We start from the raw sequence: 10,982 nt of genomic DNA, 5'->3' as shown, positions 1-10,982 counted from the left end.
TGTGCACTTTCTGAACTTGAGTGAGCATTTCCATGCTCATTTTGGCAAGTTACTGGCGATTATCTCTTCAAATATTAATGGTTTCCTGGGTCCTTTCTCTTTTCCTTCTGAGACACCTATAATGTGGATGTTGGTACATTTAACGTTGTCCCAGAGGTCTCATAACTGTCCTTATTTCTTTTCATTCTTTCTCTTTACCCTGTTCTGCAATAGTGATTTCCACCATTCTGTCTTCCTGCTCACCTTGGTTCTTCTGCCTCAGTTATTCTGCTACTGATTCCTTCTAGTGTGTTTCTTATTTATTGTATTGTTCATCTCTGTTGTTCTTTAAATCTTTTAGTTCTTGTTAAACAGTTTTTGTATCTTCTTGGTCCATGTTTCCATTTGTTTCCTGAGACCTTATATCATCTTTATTATCATTACTCTGAGTTCATTTCCAGGGAGACTGCCTATCTCCACTTCACTTAGGTTTTCTTCAGGGGTTTTATCTTTTTCTTCATCTGGAATGTATTTCTCTATTATCTCTCTTTGTCTAACTTTCTGGGTTTGCGGTCTCCATTTCTAAGGCTGTAGGCTTACGGCTCTTGCTCTGGTGTCTGTCTCCTGGTGGGTTAGGCTGCTCTAGGGGCTTTTGCAGGCTTCCTGGTGGGAGAGACTGATGCCTGCCCGCTGGTGGGTGGAGCTAGGTGTGTCCCTCTGTGGGTATGGCCATGTCAGTGGGTGTGTGGAGAGGGAGCTGTGCACTCAGGGTGACTTTGGACAGCCTGTTGCTGAGAGGTGGGTCTGTGTTCCCACTCTGTTGGTTGTCTGCCTGAGGCAGCCCAGCACTGGAGGCTGTAGGCTCCTGGGTAGGGTCAGACCTCAGTGCCAAAATGGTGGCCTCTGAGAGAGCTCACGCTGATGGATATTCCCCGGAGCCTCTACCACTTCTGTCCTCACCCCCACACTGAGCAGCAGCTGACCCTGCCTCCCCAGGAGACCCTCCACAACCCACAAATATGTCTGGCCCAGATTCCTGTGGAGTCACTGCTTTGCCTGGGTCCCAGTGCACGTGAAACCTCCTGGGCACTCTCCAAGAGTGGAGTCTCTCTTCCCCTAGTCCTTGCAGCTCCTGCACTCGAGCCCCGCTGGCCTTTGAAGCCGAAAGCTCCGGCGCCTCCTCCTCTCAACGTCAGACCCCCAGGCTTGAGAGCCTGCCATGGGACTCAGCACTCAGTCTTAGAGAGAAACTCTATAATATAGTATTTTCCAGTTTGTGGGTTGCCCACCCAGCAGGTATAGGATTTGAGTATATCACAAAACTTCCCCTCCTACCATCTCGTTGCGGCTTCTTCATCATCTGTGGATGTAGAATATTTCTTTGGTAGGTTCCAGTGTTTTATGTCACTGACTGTTCAGCAGGCACTCGTGATTTCAGTGTTTTGGTTGGAGGAGGTAAGCCTCCATCATTCTCCTCTACCATCTGGTCTCCTGTCGGCACATTTTAAATGAATGAGTCAAAGTGACAGAGTATTTCTGCCATTTGTTAAGAAATCACCTTTATTTTCAAGCTAAGGACAGTCTCAGAACATTTTTTAACCCTTCCAGAGTTTTGGTTGCTTTTGTTCCCTTTCCAGTTGAGTTCCTTTTGAATAATCTGCAAGTAATTCTCACACGGCAAAAATAATGTTCTGAGTTAAGTTTCATTTAAAACATGACATTTTGGCTATATCAAAAGCATTTTGCCTTTTCAAAAGGATTTCCATTTGTGATGAATTAAAAAAAAAAAGGGGGGAGTCAGCAAAGGGGACTGTGATGGGCCTGAAAGGCAAAAGGAAAATCAAGAGAGTGTACTACTGATGAAGCCAAGGACAGGGTTTCAAGGAGTAGAGAGAGTAGTTATAGACAGCAAAGAACCGAGAAGGAGGTCACTTGCAGCCCATTCTCACCAGACTACTTCACCTCCCTCTCTCATCTCTTCTTCTGGGCCTGAAAATACAGTCCGCTCTCCCCTAGCTACCAGTCCCCTCTTTCCTTTCAAAGGAGTGTTATCAAAATAGAAAGGAACTGAACTGCAATAGCATACACGACAGACACGGGGTACACGGTGAAGCCTCTTGGTCTAGATGACTCATTCTTGTCAGTAGAACAGAGTTATTACGACACAAGTCAGAGGTGACGGGTGGGACCCAGCGCCTCAGCAGGGGAGTTATTGCATACATGATATTTTATCAGCAAATGCTTCAGAATTTATTATTCACACTGCCTGTATTTTGTCACCAGTGATTTACTCCTACTTCTTACTTCCTGGCCTTTAGTTTCTCCTTCTACCTTTACTGCCCTTGAGCTGCTAAGATGGTACAAGGAGTCGTTTCAAGCCCTCAGACTTTAAAAGAACAGGTACACAAGACGGCGGCAGAGGTAAAAATCAAGAACGAGTTTAGAGTCATGGCCGGGCCTCTGTGACCAATGCCAGGAGTGCCAAAGCTTGAAATGAGTTTATCCCTGAGAAAAAATTAAAAGTCAGAGATAATAAGGACAAAGGCAATTCCTTATTATTAGTGGTGATGGTGTAATATTTAATAGGCAGGGGGGAAATGTAGAACTATACAACTTCGGTCTGGCCGCCTTCTTTCTAATCAATAAGAAGATCTTCGGTGAAAAGTTCCAACACCTGAAAAGATAAAACAAGCACATATAAGAGAGAACTGAAGTTCATTTGAATAGGTGAGGAGTATTAAGACCATTTAGCTATTTTCAGTGTCCCCATGAAATACTTTCCAGGGCACTAAAAGGAATTGTCAGTGTCAGCAAAGGACCGCTGGCAATCTTTGAAAACCTACAGAGAATGGGAGAGATGCAAGATACATGGATACACGCGCGCCCTAATTTAAGAACGAAGAAATCGATGTCTTCTAGAAACACGTTGGGAGAGGTTGCTGTGATTCCCAGTAGCACTCTCTGCTGGTCACCAAAGAAGGAAATCAGGGCTTCCCACCAGAGCTGGTTGAATACATGCATTTACCTCTGTTCCCAAAACCGATAGAAATATTTTTAAAAGGGTAAATATTTAGAAAAATTTTTAGAAAATTCAGAAGGGAGTTATGGACAGTCAACCCAAATAATGAGAAATTTCTGGGATATACTGATGCCAAAATACAATGGAATAAGCAATCCGCAAGTCCTGACTCATGAAAAAGAACTTCAAAAATACAAGCTGTCCCAGCAGAATTCTGCAAAAGCCTTGTAATCAAAATAAGCAGAAGCTGGCAAGAAGAAGAGAGTCCTGGCCAGGGGCCAGGTAGCTAGCAAAGGCAGAGCTCTGTTGCCTTAGGCTGAATTGTGAGATTTTTTTTTTTACGCAAGAGGCTTTCAAAATGGACAACATATCCAGAGAATCAGGACTCTGTCACTGGCAAAAGAGAGCTTCATATCCTTGAGACAAGCCATATCCACATCTTAAATGAAAGCCCACCTTCCTGCCACACGTCCCCACTTAAGTCAAAGCTGATTTAATCCAAACTTGAGCTTCCAGTCAAGCCAATAAGAATTCTTACTCACCAGCTACAAAGTTAGGGTTTTGTCTACAAATACGATAAAACAACCAAGAAAATGGAAATAAAAGGACCAAACTCAGTGAATACATCTAACCCCAGAGGATGCACAATATAGGAACATAGAATAAAATGCTAAAATAAGCATGTTAGTATCTCCAGAGAGATTCTAGGGGGTTCTGAACCTTTTAAAAAATGAAATATGGATGACTACTAAACACGTGAGAAAGTTATTTAAGATTATCCAAATTAGAATGAGATCTATAAAAAGGGGAAAAGGGAAGCAGTGATCACTCCAAACCAGCATGAACTGACAAAGCATAAGTCACTCTTCAGTTAGCTCACTTCCTTTTCTGAGAGGTCATCAGACTGCCGGGACTGGGGAACGCTGGCAGCGCACCTGTCTGGAGTCTAGCAAGCTACTAAACACAATTTTTCTGGACTCAATACCCTGAAAACAAATTATATCCTACCTCTCCTTGTTGATGAGGAGGGCATGGCAACCGACTCTGATATTCCTCCCTGGAGAATCCCATGGACAGAGGAGCCTGGCGGGCACACTCCATGGGGTCACAGAGTCGGACACGACTGAAGCAACTTAGCACGCATGCATGCATCCTTGTTGGTAGCTGCTGCTGCTAAGTCACTTCATTCGTGTCCGACTCTGTGCGACCCCATAGACAGCAGCCCACCAGGCTCCTCCGTCCATGGGATTTTCCAGGCAAGAGTACTGGAGTGGGGTGCCATTGCCTTCTCTGCTTGTTGATAGAGGAGCAAGCTAATAGAAGTCTGTGTTCACCTACTATGAAAGTGAAAGTGAAGTCGCTCAGTCGTGTTCGACTCTTTGCAACCCCATAGACTGTAGCCTACCAGGCTCCTCTGTCCATGGGATTTTCCAGGCAATAGTACTGGAGTGGACTGCCATTTCCTTCTCCAGGGGATCTTCCCAACCCAGGGCTTGAACCCGGATCTCCCACATTGCAGACAGACGCTTTACCGTCTGAGCCGCCAGGAAGTCCACACCTACTATGGACATCTCTAATTATTTTTTTCCTCTAGATTATAAACTTCTTGAGAGAAGGAACCATTTTTCTGTATTATATTCAATCTATCCCAATTGCCTAGAGTGAAAAATGGCAGATTCTCAATAAATGTGTATTGAGTGATAATTAAGTTTAATGGTAACTAACACAAAACTTAAGTGTAAAATTATGCATCAGATGAAAGGGGAATACTAGCTTCTCAGTTCGTTGGGGAACTGAAGGAAAGTTACACGGCTCAAAATAGCCTGGAGTTAAAACTCCCTTCCTGTCCTCCCCACCACTCTATGCAAAACAGAGAACCCTCTCACCTAGGGGAAAAAAATGGACTTTAAGGCTGATAACACCCAGTTCCCAGCTGGTCCAGCCTCTGGCCGGTCTCCAGAATTCCTTGCACCAGGCGTTTAAGAGGTAACTACTGGGAACAAACTCAGAGAAGAACAGGCCCCCTAAGACAGCAGATTTCCACATATATACCTATATATACTCACTCTTTTCTTGGGTTAGTGCGGCAGCTCACTAATCTGATTGCTGCCCCTTCTCGCCTCATTAAAGGTGATCTGTTCCTATAAAGTGCTAGTCTGGTTCTTTTTCCAAACCTCACCTTCTCTAACTCCCTTACCTTACAGGAACAATACGGGGGTCTTAGCTAATTACCTACTTAGTGTTGTTGACATTGTGACATGATTGACCGGAAAGCTAAGAAAGGGCTATCGTAATGAACAAATAGTGAGGAAGAAAGGGGAGCTGTGGCAGATTGCATTTTCCAAAGATGACTGTAACAACAGCTCTAATCCCACAAGCTCTTTTCAGTGTGACTTTGACTTTGGACGCTCCTCCCACTGAGGAATAGGATCTGCGTTCCCTCCCCTTGAAACTGAGTTAGTTTGTACTATGGCAGCAATGCCATCTTGTGACTTCATAGACTAGGTCATAAAAGGCAATACAGTTTCTGCCTGGCTCTCTCCGGACACTAGCTCTTGAAACCCAAGATGCTACATGGACAGTTCCGATGAGGCCTCAGTTAACAGCCAGAATAAACTGCCAAATGAGTTAACAAGCTTACAGATTAGTTCAGCCTTAAAAATCTTCCCAGCTAAGGTCCCAAACTTTGTGGAGAATACACAAACCTTCTGTGCCTTTTCCAAATCCTTGACCCACAGAATCTGTGTGCATAACAAAGTGGTTTCCTATGCCACTAGATTTGGGGTGGGTTTTCATACAGCTATCAGTAACTGGAAAAATAAGAAAACGGATATGCAAGTTGTAATATATTTACTCAGTGGAACATTATGCTGCCACAATAAGAAGCTTCCCTATTGAAATAGAAAAAACGTTTATTATTATTTAATTACTCATTCAAGAAACACTTAGCCCCTGCTACATGCTAGGGGCAGTTCTGAGAATATAACACTGAACAAAACAAGGTCCCCACTCAACGTTTCCTGCTTGGCCTGTGTCACCAGTCCTCAGCTCTCTTAGCTTTAACCTCTGATGATATGCCCAGAATTCTATCTCCAGTTTTGAATTCTACCTTGAGCTGCAGTCCTGTATATTTAAATGCTTACCTGCTCTCTTCACCTGAACATCCCACAGGCATTCCAAACTGCTGGTTAATACCCACACATTCCCAGCCAGCAACCTGGGAATCACTGGCGATTTCTCTTCCTCTGTCTCTCTTCCTCAGCACCTCCCTCCTTTTGACAACTCCACCTCCACAATCGCAGAGCGCGCCGCGCTTACTCCTGTGCCATCTGGACGCCTCCCTTTTTCCAGCCCATCACCATTGCCTGACTCATATCACCATCATTCCTTCCCTGGGCTCTTTGGTGTTCCCACCACCACTGCCTCAAGTTGACCCTGTACAATACCGTTGTGTGTTTTTTCATAATTTACAAATATTATTATGATATCTCCTCATTGAAAATCACTAATGCTCTTTAGAATAAAGTCCAAGATTCTCATCATTGACAAAAAAATGGGCGGAAGTTGCATAACAATGTGCATAGTATATTTCTACTTGCATGAAATTACATATATAGAGAGAAAGAGTATAGAAAGATGCCCAGTAAAGGATCAACAGTTGTAACCTCAGATTGAGAAGACTTTCAAGTGATTTTTGCTTGTTTTACTTTTATATATTATCATACACTATTTAAATCCTTTTCAAAAATAAAATTTTCACTTTTGAAGAAACAATAAAACATTAAAAATACTAAATAGACTTCACTATCTCCTCTTGGCCTAGTCAGCTTTGCCATTTCTCCTCTTATTCTCCTAGTCCTTACTGTAGCCCCTGCCTCGTATTATACAGATTATTTGCATTCTCTCAGCAAACTATGCTCTTTCAAGCATTCAAACATCCAGCGTCCTCTGCCTGGAGGGTGCTTCCCTCTGTTCTTTGCTTGGCCCCTACTCACCCATCAAGGCTCGGCATCAACTCTTACAGAGGCTTCTCATAACCACCTCTTTCTCCAAGCTCCTTTCGCAACATGTACTTCCACTTGAGACAACTGCGTCATGCCTTTCCGTTGGCTTCCATCTTCGCAGTGAATCCTACACACCAGCAATCCCCAGAACCCACCGCAATGCTGGTACACGGCATTCAATGTCACGTCTTCCTCCTTTCCATCAGGGAAGCACTGTTGAGGAGGAAAACAGGGCCAAGTCAACACTGTGATATCCCACTCCCTGGATTCAAATTTCCAGTTCTGTCGCTTGCCAGCTGTGGAACCCTAGAAAGGCTACTTCTCCTTTCCGTCCCTCAGCTGCCGTATCTCCAAAGTGAAAATATTACTAACTACATCATAGAGTTGCTGTGAAGATTACGTCAAGTGGAAACAAGCTCCACATAGTGTAAGCATTTAATAAACGGCTGTTATTACTACTTTTGTCCTTCATTGACTGATAAGCTCCTTGAGAGCAGGGTTGTCTCTATTATAACTGTATCCCCAGAGTCCAGCATATAATCAGTGTTCAATTAGTGTTTGGTGAGTATCTATGTTATCTTGTGTATTCTTGAATTTTCTGAAGAATATTTTCCTTTTATTTAATATCTCATTCAAGATTACTTTCTCCCTGAAATCAGTCCTCTATTAAAAGCAGCAGGAGAGAGAGTGTGCAGTGTTGGAGGAAGGCAGTGAGACAGCACCCAGACAATCACTCCCCGGCCTCCAGCGCTGAGGACAGCTGACCACGCCCTTTCCTGTCTGTCCTTCAAAATGTACTCCGTTTCCACATTTTCTGGTGTGCGTATCATATTTTTCAGACTTAAGACATGTCTTTCTCCATTCCTATGTCTTTCCTCCTCTGCCCATACTCCACATCCTTGAAAATCAATTTTTAAAAAAAAATCATACAAGAAGGTGCAGAGAAATCTAATCCAGCCCAGATTTTGAACCAAGACCTTACTTAGACAATTCAAAGTAAATAATCACTCATACAGAGACCCAGTGAAAGACCTCTAGTAAGTGGCTCACTGATTGGAAAAGAGGAAGCTAAGTACGCTCCTCAAGTTCTCAGTCATGATCACTTAAAGCACATTTGAAGAACAATTCCTGTGAATTTGCTGGAAGTATGAAATGAAATGACAAATGTGGAAGGGCTTTTAAAAAGTTCAGTTCAGTTCAGTTTAGTTGCGCAGTCACGTCCGACTCTTTGCGACCCCATGCACCGCAGCACGCCAGGCCTCCCTGCCCATCACCAACTCCCGGAGTTCACTCAGACTCACGTCCATCGAGTCAGTGATGCCATCCAGCCATCTCATCCTCTGTCGTCCCCTTCTCCTCCTGCCCCCAATCCCTCCCAGCATCAGGGTCTTTTCCAATGAGTCAACTCTTTGCATGAGGTGGCCAAAGTATTGGAGTTTCAGCTTCAGCATCATTCCTTCCAATGAACACCCAGGGCTGATCTCTTTTAGGATGGACTGGTTGGATCTCCTTGCAGTCCAAGGGATTCTCAAGAGTCTTCTCAATACACCACGGTTCAAAAGCATCAATTCTTCAGCACTCAGCTTTCTTCACAGTCCAACTCTCACATCCATACATGACCACTGGAAAAACCATAGCCTTGACTAGACAGACCTTTGTTGGCAAAGTAATGTCTCTGCTTTTGAATATGCTATCTAGGTTGGTCATAACTTTCCTTCCAAGGAGTGTCTTTTAATTTCACTGCAATCACCATCTGCAGTGATTTTGAAGCCCCCAAAAATAAAGTCTGACACTGTGTCCACTGTTTCCCTATCTATTTCCCATGAAGTGATGGGACCAGGTGCCAAGTAGACATACAGATGACCAAAAGGCACGTATAAAAAAGCTCAACAGTGCTCGTTATTAGAGAAATGCAAATCAAAACTACCGTGAGATATCATTTTATGCCAGTCAGAATGGCCAATATCAAAAAATCTACAAATAACAAATCCTGGAGAGTGTGTGGAGAAAAGGGAATCCTCCTACACTATTTGTGAGAATGCAAATTGATACAGCCACTGTGGAGAACAGTACAGACCTTCCTTCAAAACCTAAACACAGAACCACCATATGACTCAGCAATCCCACTACTTGGCATGTACCCCAAGAAAACCATAATTGAAAAAGACACATGTATGCCAGTGTTCATTACAGCACTATTCACAATAGCCAGGAAACGGAAGCAACCTAGATGTCCACTGACAGATGAATGAATAAAGAAGATGTGGTCCATATATACAAGAGCATATTACTCACCACTAAAGAGAATTAAACAGGGTCACTTAGAGAGTCATGGATGGACCTAGAGTCTGTCATACAGAGTGAAGTGAAATCAGAAAGAGAAAAACAAACATTATACATTAACATGTGTATATGGAATCTAGAAAAATCGTACACACGGACCTATTTCCAAGGCAGAAACAGAGATGCAGACATAGAGAGCAGACACGTTGACGTGGAGAGGAGGGGAAGGGTGTGACAGGCCGGAAGATTGGGGTGGACACATATACACTGCCATGTGTGGGAGATGATGGCCCGTGGGAAGCTGATAAAAGGCACAGGAAGCTCAGGTTGGTGCTCTGTGATGACCTAGACGGGCAAGAAGCGATGGGGTAGGAGGCAGGTCCAAGCAGAAGGGGATATCTGTGTGCACACGACTGATTCATTTCCTTGTACAGCAGAAACTAACACAGCAAAGTAAAGCAATTATATTCCAGTAAAAATAATACATATATAAATAAAACTGACACTTTGCTGTATAGCTGAAACTAACACAATATTGTGAATCAACAACATTTCAATAAAATTTGTAAAATAAAAAAATAAGTAAGTTAACAGGCATAAGTCATGATGTTAAATTTTGAAGATAAATTCTCTTTTTAGTGTCTTCAGTCATGTTAATAAAAATTGGTGATTTTGTAATCTTAATTTTAAATGCTCAATTTCCCTAAATTAAACACTAGGAAAATATTTAAAATAAGTTTCTTATGTCATAGAAGTGTCAGGGCCTATAACTTGGCAAAATCAGAGACTTGGGAAACATTCTGACACTAACCAGGCAACCTCTGGTGAGCAGTAAACCCAGTATTCTTTTCCCACGACAAGAGAAACCAGGATGGTGAGAAAGTTAACATACTTTTGCTCCCATTCAAGGGCAAGACCTTAAGTGTGTTCTTCCTAAGATGCCCCAAACCTTGCATAAGCCAGTGTATTCTTAAGTTATTTACTGAAGAATTCATACGGTGTACTTTATACTCGACAATAATTTCCCTGATCAAAATGTCCACTACGGAAGTGGAGTTTGAGCTAATCCTTAAGGATAGTAAAAGGAGTGGCTGCTGTGCATGCCAGCCAAGGAAGGAAGGAAGGAAGAATTGAAGGAAGGGAGAAAGGAAGGCTGGAGGTAGAAAAGGGAGGAGAAAAGGAGATAGAAAAGGTTGTGCTAAACATAGTGAATAAACCAGGTTAGAAACAGTGAAGAATTTATATTTGAAGTAGTAGAGTGTTCAGTTCAATTCAATTCAGTTGCTCAGTTGTGTCTGACTCTTTGAGACCCCATGAACCACAGCACGCCAGGCCTCCCGGTCCATCACCAACTCCTGGAGTCCACCCAAACTCATGTCCATTGAGTCGGTGATGCCATCCAACCATCTCATCCTCTGTCATCCCCTTCTCCTCCTGCCCTCAATCTTTCCCAGCATCAGGATCTTTTCAAATGAGTCAGGTCTTCGCATCAGGTGGCCAAAGTATTGGAGTTTCAGCTTCAACATCAGTCCCTCCAATGAACACCGAGGAATGATCTCCTTTAGGATGGACTGGTTGGATCTCCTTGCAGTCCAAGGGACTCTCAAGAGTCTTCTCCAACAGCACAGTTCAAAAGCATCAATTCTTCGGCGCTCAGCTTTCTTCACAGTCCAACTCTCACATCTATATGTGACCAC

General features: G+C 43.3%; 1 long non-coding RNA gene across 1 annotated transcript; it reads right to left on the bottom strand.

Annotated features, from left to right (window-relative positions):
- Window positions 1-2,527: 2,527 nt before the first annotated feature.
- LOC139186973 (uncharacterized) lies at window positions 2,528-7,658 on the bottom strand. Its single transcript, XR_011570675.1, has 2 exons — window positions 6,994-7,658; window positions 2,528-2,653 (listed from the first exon to the last, which is right to left on the bottom strand). It is a non-coding gene; the product is annotated as an uncharacterized lncRNA (long non-coding RNA).
- Window positions 7,659-10,982: the final 3,324 nt, after the last annotated feature.

This window comes from Bos indicus, chromosome 14 (assembly GCF_029378745.1).
Source record: "Bos indicus isolate NIAB-ARS_2022 breed Sahiwal x Tharparkar chromosome 14, NIAB-ARS_B.indTharparkar_mat_pri_1.0, whole genome shotgun sequence".
NCBI lineage: Eukaryota > Metazoa > Chordata > Mammalia > Artiodactyla > Bovidae > Bos > Bos indicus.
Note: the sequence above shows the minus strand (reverse complement) of the source record. Positions and strands in the feature narration are given on the sequence as shown.